Here is a 12781-nt window from a genome sequence, read left to right on the forward strand (position 1 = left end):
GGGTCATAGGATTCCAGCAAGATAAGCATCCAATTTACTCTTGAAGGTGTTCAATGTAGGTGCTTGAACCACCTCCGCTGGCAGACTGTTTCAGACCTTGGGGGCTCGGACAGTAAAGAAATTCTTCCTTATGTCCAGCCTGAAACGGTCTTACAGGAGTTTGTGACCATTAGACCTCGTCATCCCTTGGGGCGTTCTGGTGAACAAACGTTCCCCCAGATCCTGGTGGTCACCCCTGATAAACTTATAGGTGGCCATCAGATCACCCCTGAGCCTGTGCTTTTCCAGGCTAAAGAGTCCCATGTCTCTCAGCCTATCATCGTAAGATCTGTTTTCCTGACCTCTGATCATGCACGTGGCTCTCCTCTGGACTCTCTCAAGCTTCTCCACATCCTTTTTGAATTGTGGAGCCCAAAACTGGACGCAGTACTCCAGCTGTGGCCTCACCAAGGCCGAGCACAAGGGGAGAATGACGTCCTGGGATTTGCTCGAGAAGCATCTATGGATGCAAGCCAGCATTTTGGTCGCTTTATTAGCCGCAGCATCGCATTGCAGGCTCATGTTCATCTTGTGGTCAATGATGACCCCCAAGTCTCTTTCTTCTGTAGTGCTAGCCAATGTAGCACTGCCGAGCCTATAAGGATGCTGCAGGTTTTTCCTCCCAAGGTGGAGAACCTTGCATTTTTCGGTGTTAAACACCATCGGGTCCACCCATTTGCTGAACATGTCCAGGTCAGCCTGGATCACCCACCTATCTTCTGGCATGGATGGTTTGCCCCAAAGTTTGGTGTCATCGGCGAACTTCGCCAGTCCACTCCTGACTCCAATGTCCACATCATTAATGAAGATGTTGAACAGTATGGGTCCCAGGACACAGCCTTGAGGGATCCCACTGGTTACAGGGCACCACGATGAGTGACTGCCATCAATTACAACCCTCTGGGTCCGACCACGGAGCCAATTTCCCAGCCAGCAGATCGTGGTGGAGCCAAGGCCACAACTGGCCAGTTTAGCCAAGAGGTGATCATGGGATACCAGATCAAAAGCTTTTTTGAAGTCGAGAAATATGACATCAATCTCTTCTCCCTCATCCAGGTGATAGGTCACCTGGTCATAGAAGGAAATGAGATTGGTCAAACAAGACCTACCCACAACAAACCCGTGTTGGCTATCCCTTAGAATGTTAGCCTGGGCCAGTTCATCAAGGATGGCCTCCTTAATAAACTTTTCTAAGATCTTCCCTAGGATAGAAGTCAGGCTAATGGGCCTGTAGTTAGCCGGATCCACTCTCTTCCTTTTCTTGAAGATCGGCACCACATTGGCCTTCTTCCAGTCTTCGGGCACTACACCAGAGTGCCAGGAGTTTTCAAAGACCCGTGCCAGGGGCTGGGCTATGACGCTCGCCAGCTCCTTCAGTACCCTGGGGTGCAGATTGTCAGGGCCGGCTGACTTGAAGGTATCCAGCTTCTCAAGATGTTCCTTCACGAGGTCAGCATTTATGGAGGGTAGGGAATTCCCATCACCCGGACCTCCCTGTCCCACAGCAGGCATGGGCGTCCCATGGGACTGATGAAAGACTGACGCAAAGTACCTATTTAATAGGTTGGCTTTTTCGTGGGCGTCAGTTGTCAGTTGCCCCATCTGGTTTATCAGGGGTCCAACGTTGCCCTTGCTTTTCCTCTGGCTCCCCACATATCTGAAAAAGGACTTTTTGTTGTCCTTGATGCTTGAAGCTAGTTGGAGTTCAGTTGCAGCCTTGGCTTTCCTGGTTTGCTCCCTGCAGGACCGGACCAGGGCAGAATAATTCTCCTTGGAGGTGAATCCCATCCTCCATCCTTTGTAGGCTTTCCTTTTCATAGTTTCATAGTTTGATAGTTTCATAGTTTGTAGGGTCGGAACGGACCTGAGCAGATCATCTAGTCCGACCCCGTGCCATGGCATGAAAGAATAATGGGGTCAAATGAGCCCAGCAAGATGCTCATCTAACCTCCTCTTAAACACCCCCAGGGTAGGAGCCTGCACCACTTCTCCTGGAAGCTGATTCCAGACCCTAGCCGCCCTGTCTGTGAAGTAGCGCCTCCTGATATCTAACCTAAACCTACCCTCTGCCAGCTTGTGACCGTTATTCCTGGTCACTCCTGGCGGTGCTCGGGTGAACAGTGACTTCCCCAATGCCTGCTGATCCCCCCTGATTAGTTTATAACAGGCCACAAGATCCCCCCTCAGCCTTCTCTTTTGGAGGCTGAACAGGTTCAGGTCCTGCAGCCTGTCCTCATAGGGCCTGCCCTGTTGTCCCCTGATCATACGAGTGGCCCTCTTCTGGACCCTCTCCATGCTGTCGACATCCCTCTTGAAGTGCGGTGCCCAGAATTGGATGCAACACTCAAGCTGCGGCCTGACCAGTGCCACATAGAGGGGGAGGATCATCTCCTTGGACCTGCTCGAGATGCATCTGTGGATGCATGCCAAGGTGCGGTTGGCCTTCCTGACTGCCTCTCCACACTGCCAGCCCATGTTCATCTTGGAGTCAATGATGACCCCCAGATCCCTTTCCGCCTCCGTGCTGACTCAGGGCTTGACCTAAGAGTTAGAGTTCCCTAACCTGTAGGTATGGTGCCGGTCGTTCCTCCCCAGGTGCATCACCTTGCACTTGTCTGTGTTGAAACCCATCCTATTCACATCCGCCCACCCTTGTAACCTGTCTAGGTCTGATTGTAGCCTGTTGCATCCTTCCAATGTTCCCACGTCCCCCGACATCTTAGTGTCATCAGCAAATTTGAACAGGGTGCTTTTTACCCCGTCGTCGAAATCGCTGATGAAGATGTTGAACAGTGCGGGCCCAAGGACCGAGCCGCGGAACCCCACTGCTCATGTCCTTCCAGGTTGAGAAGGACCCATCTACTACCACTCTCTGGGTGCGGCCCTCCAGCCAGTTTGCGACCCATTTGACTGTGTGGGTGTCTACACCACAGCCTCCCAGTTTCTTGATGAGAACAGGGTGAGAGACAGTGTCAAAAGCCTTCCGGAAGTCCAGGAAGATTATATCCACTGCTACCCCTGCGTCTAATGATCTGATGATCTGATCGTAAAAGGTCGCCAGGTTGGTCTGACAGGACCTTCCACTGATGAACCCATGTTGGTTGCCCCTAAGCATGCAGTCTCCTGCTGGCCCCTCCTGGATGTGTGCCAGCATAATTTTCTCGAACTTGCCTAGGATCGAGGTGAGACTAACCAGCCTATAGTTTCCCAGGTCCTCTTTCCTGCCTTTTTTGAAGATGGGGACCACGTTGGCCCTCTTCCAGTCCTCCGGTACCTCACCAGAGCACCACGAGTGCTCGTAAAGCCGTGCCAGGGGACTTCCAATGACCAGTTCCTTTAGAACTCTAGGGTGGAGATCATCCGGGCCAGCTGACTTGAATAGGTCCAACCCCTCCAGAAGTAAATCCTCGCTCAGCTGTGGCCCAGGTGTGCCTCCCCCGGGGCCCAAGGGGGGCCCAGCAGGGAGGTGGCTGTTCTGGCCTCTACTTAGGAAGACGGAGGCAAAGAAATCGTTAAACATGTTAGCTTTGCCGTCTGGTGTGATGACCAAGTTACCCATGTCATCCTGCAAGGGTCCCACATTAACCGGGACCTTCTTTTTACCCCCTACGTATTTAAAAAAAGACTTCTTATTGTCCTTAATCTGGGAAGCTAGTCCCAGTTCCATCTCTGCCTTGGCCTTCCTAACTGCCCCCCTACATCCCCGAGCAACTGCAGAATAGCCCTCCCTGGTGATGACCCCTTCTTTCCACTGGGTATAAGCCTCCTTTTTAGCTAGGAGACATTCCCGGATACTTTTGGTGAGCCACAGAGGCTTGTGTGCTCTCCTGCTCCCTTTGATCCTCATTGGGATTACCTTCCTTTGGGCTTGGAGGATCGTCTCCTTAAGGAGCGACCGCTCTCCTTGGACACCTGGCTCCCCTCCCCCCCGGGACCTCAGCGCTTCTCCAACTATCCTCCTTAGCTCATTGAAGTCAGCCCTCCTAAAATCTAGGGCCGCTGCCTTACTGCATGCCTTTGCCACCTTGTGGTGGATGGTGAATTCCAGCAGGCGATGATCGCTGTCACCCAGGTGGTCGAGCACTCGCAGCCCCCTCACCAGGTCATCACCCGTGGCCAACACTAGGTCCAACAAGGCGTCCCCCCTGGTGGGGCTGTGCACCTCCTGGGTTAGATGGAGGTCCTGCACTCTGGCCAAGAACCTACGTGAGCATTCAGACCTGGCTGACTGCTCTTCCCAGCAGATGTCCGGGAAATTCAGGTCCCCCATGACAACCACATACTTAGCCTTCACTACCTCTGTCAGCTGACCCAAGAATTCCTGGTCAAGCTCTTCTCCCTGGTTGGGAGGTCTGTAGTAGACTCCCACCGTTAAGTCCCTTTCCCCTTGACTGCCTTGTACTCGAACCCAAAGCACTTCAGAGTGCCCCTCTCCTGGCTCCTTGCTAATTAACGAGGATTTGTTTTCCTCCTTAATATAGAGCGCCACGCCCCCACCCCTCTTTCCTATCCTGTCCCTCCTGTACAGCCTATAGCCCTTGACATTGACCGCCCAATCATGCGTTTCATCCCACCACGTTTCCGTAATCCCCACTATGTCCGGGCCGGTGTCAGCCAGCAGGAGGGTGAGTTCCTCCTGCTTGTTGCCCATACTACAAGCATTTGTTTAGAAGCATTTGAGGCCTCCTGTGGGTGTGTGTACTGAACCCCTAGTCCCAACGTTACCATACAATGTTTAACCTTCCATATCAATAAGGAAATGTTTCACTCCCGGAGCACAGATTTTCTTGACTACTGGAAGCTGTGTCAAAGGGGAGGAGTTAATTCTGTAATAATAGTTTTATGGGCAGAACTACACAAGCCAGTGGGTTTTTGGAATGTCATTAGAGTGCAGGATTGTCTGTGAAAGTCCTTGTGTCAGTTAACCCTGATCACGTGAGAGGTTTGACTCTGCCATTAGGAATTTCTTGTCTTATCTTTAAACCAACCCAGATTTTAAGATGAGCTAAATTATAAAGGAATACAGTTTAGGATTCTTTGCAAGTCCTCCATACTGTTCTGTTGCAAGTCTGAGATTTTTCAATGAACTCATGTACAAAAGCTGTTGATAGTTGCTTTCTTCACTAGTGAATTGATAAACTTCTTGGCAAAATTCTACCCCAATATATATAGATAGAGCTTTTATTGTATGTGGTGAGAGCACATCTGAGAAATAAATCTGACCCAGATACATACTCTATTTTGTATCTATCAGGAAAGCATTGTCAGCTAAAAATAGTCAAGACGTCTGTATTAACAAGAAGTGTTGAGAAGTGTTGGGTAGCATCTGGGTATAGCACAAAGAAGATCAGGAAAACGCAGCATGATAGCTGACAGGGTAGGAAGCAAAAATGAAGTGGCAGATGAAACAGGGAGCACAGGGCAGGAAACAAAGCAGAGCAGCAAAATAAGGGAGAGCATAGATCAGGGAGTAAAAAAAAAGAGCAGAAGATCAGGCAGAGGAAGACATTGCAGTGATACTTGGGAAGGGTATTAGGTTAATTTGTGGCACTGGCCGAAAAGGTTGGTCCCCACTATCTGAAAGATGCTGGCCAGTTTGCAGTGCTCTTCAGTAGGGAAATAAAGTGCTTAGCCTTGCTAATGAAATGTTTCCAGTGTACATATAATTAGAATAATAGCTAGACATGCCAAGAATCAAAATTTCTCTCCTGGGGAAAATCTAGAGATTTTGACATTTGTCCTTCTCTTGAATGGGACCAAAAATTCAAAATCCCAGGATTTTATTGCCAAAGTTATGAAAAAAATTATTTTGAGAAGGTCAAAATAGTTATTTAGACTCTATTTCAAGTAATGTAAAAATGAAAAGATAAAGTTTAAGTGAAACACTTGCTCCATCAAAATAAAAATTTACAATAATTTCCCACAGAAAAGTGATAAATTCAGCACCTTCCCATAAAATGTTTTGATTTTGTCAAGTCAGCATTTGGACTTGTTTTATTAATGCTTTAACATTTTAGCCAGTATTTATTAAGAAGTTCTTCGTAATTAAGATAGTAAGAAATCAAACTTTATCCAAAAATTCAGGCTGTTGCTATATATGGACCATTTCAAAGTCTTCAGAAGTTTGACAAATAGTAATGACTTGTTTTATTTTTGCATGCCTGGACATCCAGGTGCCAAACCAAAACCCAGGTGAAAATAGTAGAACCCCTGAGGCAACCCAAGAGTTGGTCCTCCAAGAGAGACACTCTGGTTTCTGGCCAGAACATCTCTGTGGTGCTGCTGATGCCCTGGATGCTGTCATGGGTAAGTTAGAGACATGGGGGTGGGGGGTTTATGGGTATGGGCAGGTGTGGATGGGTGTGGGTGGGTGTGAGGAGTGGCAGGGGGATGTTGGGGGGTGTTGGGAGTAGAGGGGGATGTTGAAGGCTATGGTGAGTGGCAGGGGGATGTCAGGGGTGTGGGGAGTGGTGAGGAAGTGTCCCATCTGTGGGTGGGTTTGTGGAGGGGCTTGAGCGTGGGCTGCCTCACACCTGCCCCCCCAGCCCCCATGGGGGACAAGTGGGAGGCAGGCACATGGCAGCATCTGCTCAAACCCTTTTGCAAAGCACATGGTGGGACTGGTGCAGTCCACTAGCATGCATTTGCAGTGGACCAGGAGGAGTGCCTCTGGGATGTGCAGCTCCTTTGCAGAGGCATGCTAGCTGCATGACCTGGGCCTGGTTATGTCAATCCAACAGGGCGCATTTTCTATGAGGCTCAGGAGGTAGTGCACCATAACCATGTACCACCACCTTAGCCTCATGGAAAACATGCCCTGCCAGCCCAACCTGACCCAGGCTGTGCAACTAGCATGCCCCTGCACAGGATTCATAGATTTATAGATGTAGGGTTGGAAGGGACCTAAGTAGATCATCAAGTCTGACCCCCTGCCTCGGGCAGGAGAGAATACTGGGCTCATATGACCCCACCTAGGTAATTGTCAAGCCTCCCCTTAAAGACCCCAAGGTAGAAGCCAGCAAGGGGCAACTTCCAACTTCCCTTGGAAGTTGGTTCCAGACCCTAGCTGCCCTGACTGTGAAATTGTGTCTTCTAATGTCCAGGCTGAACCTACTCTCAAACAACTTATGGGTGTTATTCCTTGTTACTCTGGGAGCTGCACGAGTGAATGGGGTCTCTCCCATTCCCCGCTGATCCCCTCTGGTAAGTTTGTAGATGGCCACCAAGTCCCCTTTTAGCCTTCTCTTGTGAAGGTTGAACAGGTTCAGGTCCTGTAGCCTCTCCTCATAGGTTCTGCCCTGCTGTCCCCGGATTGTGCGAGTGGCTGTCCTCTGGACCCTCTCAATGCTGGCCACGTCTCTCCTAAAGTGAGGCATCCAGAACTGGACACAGTACTCCAACTGTGGCCTGACCAGTGCTGCATAGAGGGGGAGGATCACCTCCTTGGCCCTGTTTGTGATGCATCTATGGATGCATGACAAGGTGTGGTTGGCCTTACTGACTGTGTCCTCACATTGGCAGCCCGTGTTCATTTTGGAAATGATAATGACTCCGAGATCTCTTTCTGTCACTGTGCTTTCAAGAAGGGAGTTCCCAGCCTATAGGTATGGGTATCTTATATTCAAATATTATGGCTAAGTACAGATGTTCAAAAAGCCCAAGGCTCTAAGCCCTCTATGTTAGGTTGGGAGTGAACAGAACAAAATAGATGTTCTCTGTTTGGTGGGTGGGGGCTTGGAGCCTGCCTCCAGTGGCTGAAGCCAGCAGGCTGGCAGTATTCCTGCATGCCTCCCAGGAGGCTGCCCCTTGCCAGTTGCATAGGACCCAACCAAGCTCCTCCCCCTCTCCCCACAAAGACCCAAGCCAGCAAGCTGCAGGAAGGCACACAGGGAGGAAACAGAGTCTTTTCTGTCTTCTCTCTGTGACAGTTTGGGGTGGGGCTGGGCCAGTGCTCATCCAGAGTAGAGGAGCATTAGCCGAGGTTAGCAGGCTGCCAACCAAGCACCCTTAGGTTGCCAACAGAATGCAACCTATCTTGACTCACACTGGGATCTGGTTCATGAAAGTGTTCTAAACTAAAGCACTTTAGTCTGATACCACATCCATCCAGAATTATCTTGGAGTGGATTCTGCCATTTTGAAAGAGCTTTATGTGCTGTGAACATCTGTTTGCTTATTACTGTTGAGTGCTTTCTTTGTGTTCATAGCATGATAAATGTAATATGTTTACCTAACCTATATATCAGTATATAGTGTTGCCTTCATCACAAACACTGTGGGCCTGATTTACCTCTCACTCAATCGTTGGCCTCTCACTGATTTGCCTCAATAGCATATAAACAAGTACTATATGACTGCGCAGTAGCATATAACGGCTTTTTTGTGAGGCTGACTGCACAGTAGCTCAAGACTTGTGCAGTAGTGTGGTGTCATGCTTTCTGCCATGCAGTGCTACTGTACACTAGTCTTAGGTTACTGTGCAGTCAGTGTCTCGTGTAGATGTAGCCACTGCTTTTATACTTGTGCAACTGATGGACCTGATTCTGAGACCACTTAATATTGTAAGGCAGGATTAATTCCTTTGAAATCAGATTGATTTTGTACTGATTTAACTCTAACTCAGACTCTGTTAGCTTCTGTGGGGTTACTTTTGATTTACAGGGGTATAAATAAGGCGAAAATTCAGCTATATAATTGCAGAGGAAGGGTCAAACATCAAACTGCAGGCCCTATTGAACCTCAGCATATGCCCTGGGAAACTAAAAGCAGCTATGTATTGTAGCAAGGGTAAAAAACGCCGTAGAAAGTTTTGAAACATTTGAAAAATTCCAGCTCAAATTGTTTTGCAGTATTTAAAAGACATACACAATGCAGTTTGGTATGTACAACAGCTCTGGGCCCTGTAATGCACTAGAGCGGGTAAGAAGCGTCTCTCATGCATTTTGAAAGGTCTTGTATGTTTGTCCTCTAAGGCTTTAAAAACAAGTGGTATCACTTCAGAGATTAGCATCTAGAAGAATCTCTTATTAACTGAGTCACGGCACTGGGTCTTTGCATAACGCCTACATGACAATGAAAGTTAACCACAGTCAAATCAGAACCAGTTACTGTCACATTCTTGTAACTATAATTATTCTGCAAGCACAGCAACTTTTCCCCCAGGAATCAGGCAGGGCTGCAATTACAATACTCTCCTTTAGAAATGTATAAGAGTGTTTCTCAGTATATATCTCCTCTAGCTCCTGATCCAGTGACTCATTTATTTTAAAGCTATGTTATATATATCACAGAATACTGAAAATGTTGAAGATGTAAAAAAATTTTTTTAAATCCTCCATGGGTATAAATACCCTCAGACTCTTCCAATGGCCAATTGCAACACATTTGGATTCTGAATCCAAAAAGATTTATTCACTTGAGAATCTTTAAACACATGAGCTTTCCCTCTGAACAGTGGCTATTGGGATGATTGCATAAACTCTTGCAGGATTCGAGCAATAACTTGAGTCCTTTTTTCTCCCCTTAAAGTTGATAAGCATAACCACCTGGATTTTAATCCGTGAGTTTATAATGAGCAGTTAAAAAATAAATCAAACTTAAAGTATGACTCTATTCCCTACTGAATGCATCCAAATTCTGGAGGTACTAGGGCAATAAAATAATAATGTGTGGTTTTGTTTAGCCTTTGGGAAAAACTATTTTCTATCTACTTTTTCTTACTGTCTTTAGATGGCATTGTTTCCAGAATGCAGGAGGCTGGATCCTACTTATCAGAAAGGGGGAAGTGACATTTCCAAAGCAATGGCTACAGGGAAACTGCTACTCACCACCTACTTGTGCAGCTGGGGCATTCAGAACCTTGGTATGATGCTTGATCTTATTTTGTGATTTATCTTACTTTTGACTGACAGGTTTTCTTGGCTCTGTGGCAGGTGAGAGAGATTTTTGTGATGTTTGTTCTTGTGCGATGGTTCCTTAAATCTTATCTGTGTATAACAGAGATTGTAGCGATGACAGGAACATGGTACCTGGATCTCATAATAAAGCCCCTGAGGATAACTTTTCCAAAGGACATGTCTGTCATAAATGCATGAAAGTTGAAATTTGGGGGGAAATTGTGTACGTTATATATTACATATTATTAAGAGGGGATGTAGATCTGCAATACATTTTTGAAAGTGTTGTACCTAAGGCTTAACATGAGGTAAACAATTATACTGATGGGTATTACATTCCCTTCAGGTGGTGGCTGAGATCCAGCAAGTGCTTGAACAGTGGATCTCTGACAGTGTTTCTAACAGAGCAAAAGAAATGGTATTCCAGTGATTCTGGCCTTCACTGTGGAGGAGGGATTTTTTTTTTTTGTGGTCATCACTCTGTTAGCAAATGTTCAATTGAATATTTCAGCTAAAATCTCTCTCCCTCCCCCCGCCCCCCTTCCTTTTCTCACTTTTTGGGGAGCTTAAAATTGATTCAGTATTAATCATGTGGGTTACTTTGGGCACGTCTACAAGTACAATTGATGCATCTGAATTTTCTACACAGAAAATTGAGGCTCATTAAAGCATTCCTCAGCACACATCTACATGTGTGCCCCTCTCAGGAGCAAATAGACCCTGATAGGAGCAGCCCAGTCTAGAGATGCTCCTGCTCCCCTGCAGCAGTCAGGGAGAGCTCCTTAGGCTGGCAGGGGGCATGGGAGCTTAGCCCCAAGCTCCAGAGGGTGGGGGGGGAGCTGTGCCAGTTCAGTTTCATAGTAGTTTGGGGTCAGAAGGGACCTGAACAGATCATCTAGTCTGGCCCCCCGCCACTGGCAGGAGTACACGCTGGGATCACACAACCCCAGATGGGTGTTCGTTCAACCTGTTTTTGAATTTACCCAAGGTAGAAGCAAGGACCACTTTCCTAGGAAGTTGGTTCCAGATCCTAGCCACCCTAACAGTGAAATAGTGCCTCCTAATCTCTAACCTGAACCTATTCTTCAGCAGCTTCTGGCCATTGTTCTGCATCACCCCAGGTGCTGCTAGGGAGAATAGGGCTGCTCAGACTGGCCCCAAATGGGGGGAGGGAGCTATCCTGGCTGCTGGGCAGCTGCTTCCCAGCCACATGGAGATCGGGACCCATCCTGATCTCCAAATGGCTGGGAGGCAGCATTCTGCCAAGCCAGGACAGCTGTCTCAGCCGTCAGGACAGGTCCTGATCTCTACCTGGCTGGGAGGCAGCTGCCCAGCAGCTAGGGCAACTCTCCTAGCCATGTGGAGATCAGGACAGATTCATGTGGCTGGCAGGCAGCAGCCCACTGAGCCAGGACAGCTCTCCTTGCCCCCTGTGGTACCCTACTGCCTAGGCTGATGGGGAGCAATTTGCTCCTGGTCAGGGTCTACACATGTGGTATGCCACATTAGTTAATGTGCTGCTTTTCTATCTACAAGTACTAGAAAATGGCACATTAGATGAATACACTGCACACTGCACTGTGCATGTGTGATGGTGACACTATACTGTGTATTAGATTAGTTTATTGTGCAGTAAAGTGTCTCATGACTACTAAAAGCACTGAATCAGGATAGAATTCTGGTTGCTGTTGGCTTGAGGCCAGGCAAAAATACTGATAGTGGATTATCTGTGATTTTTTTTAAAGACAAAAGATTTCAGTATGTTTTCCAGATTACTTTCACAAAGGACAGTACTAAAGATTTCCTTTCTGATAAAAATTATCATTTTATGCTCGGAACTGTTGTCCACTGGCTTCACTTGGATTTATCTGAAACCATATTGGACATTGTTTCATGGTTTTATAATCAGCCATGTTTGTCAGTCTTTGCTCAAGAAAGTCTTAGACACCCTTCACATTTATTATGACCCTGGCTATTAATTTTTCACTGACCTGTGTATTAAATTCATCGGTAAAATGACAAAAACAAAAAAAAAATCCATGGTTCTTTGTTTATATGACAGAATTAATTTGAGGAATATTATGCTTAAGGGTTTTCTTGAGTTTCTATTCTTGTGTTCCAATTATTTTAGATTTAAGTGAATTGCATATAATAGTTTTTATTTCATAAAGTATTATCAGACCAGCCAGACCCAGACAATACAATTAGCATTTCCTTATTCCTTGGAGAGTTAGAATGCCTGATACTAAACTTCTATAATATCAGGGCGAATGACTCAGATACATCATTAGACAATTTTCCATTATAATTAGATTCATAATTTTGAGTACAAAATGAAGTACCTAATTAATGGTTCATATTATATTAAGAAAATTTTAATTTTATTAACTTAAGTCTTTGAGATAATTCTACAGAAATGGTAAAATGAAACTAAAGAGGGAAATTATAATTGCTGCATATTAATTATAAAAAAAAAATGTTTATAGCTAAGAGGAAGCTTAGGGACCAGTAAAAGACAGGAAACGAAGTCAGAGCATGTAGTCTGCCTTATCTCACATTTCTGAAGGAGAATTGTACAAATTAGGGACAGAGTGTAAACATGCCAAAGCAAATAGCATGTGGTATAACAATGTGGAGGGCTGGATTCACAAGGAGGGCTTAGGTATCACCTATGTTCTACCAGAAAAGTCAAAAAAGATTTATGCACCAGCATGCTGAGCAAGGATTTGCCTATGTTAGCTAGTAGAACATACAAAAGAGAGAGGTATAGTTTAAAATTAATCTTATTTTACATCCTTATCAGGAATAAGGTGTCTAACACTTTGCTGCCAGAAGATCATTCTGTC

Source organism: Crocodylus siamensis, chromosome 2, assembly GCF_052110815.1.
Source record: "Crocodylus siamensis isolate JL-2025a chromosome 2, ASM5211081v1, whole genome shotgun sequence".
Classification (NCBI taxonomy): domain Eukaryota; kingdom Metazoa; phylum Chordata; order Crocodylia; family Crocodylidae; genus Crocodylus; species Crocodylus siamensis.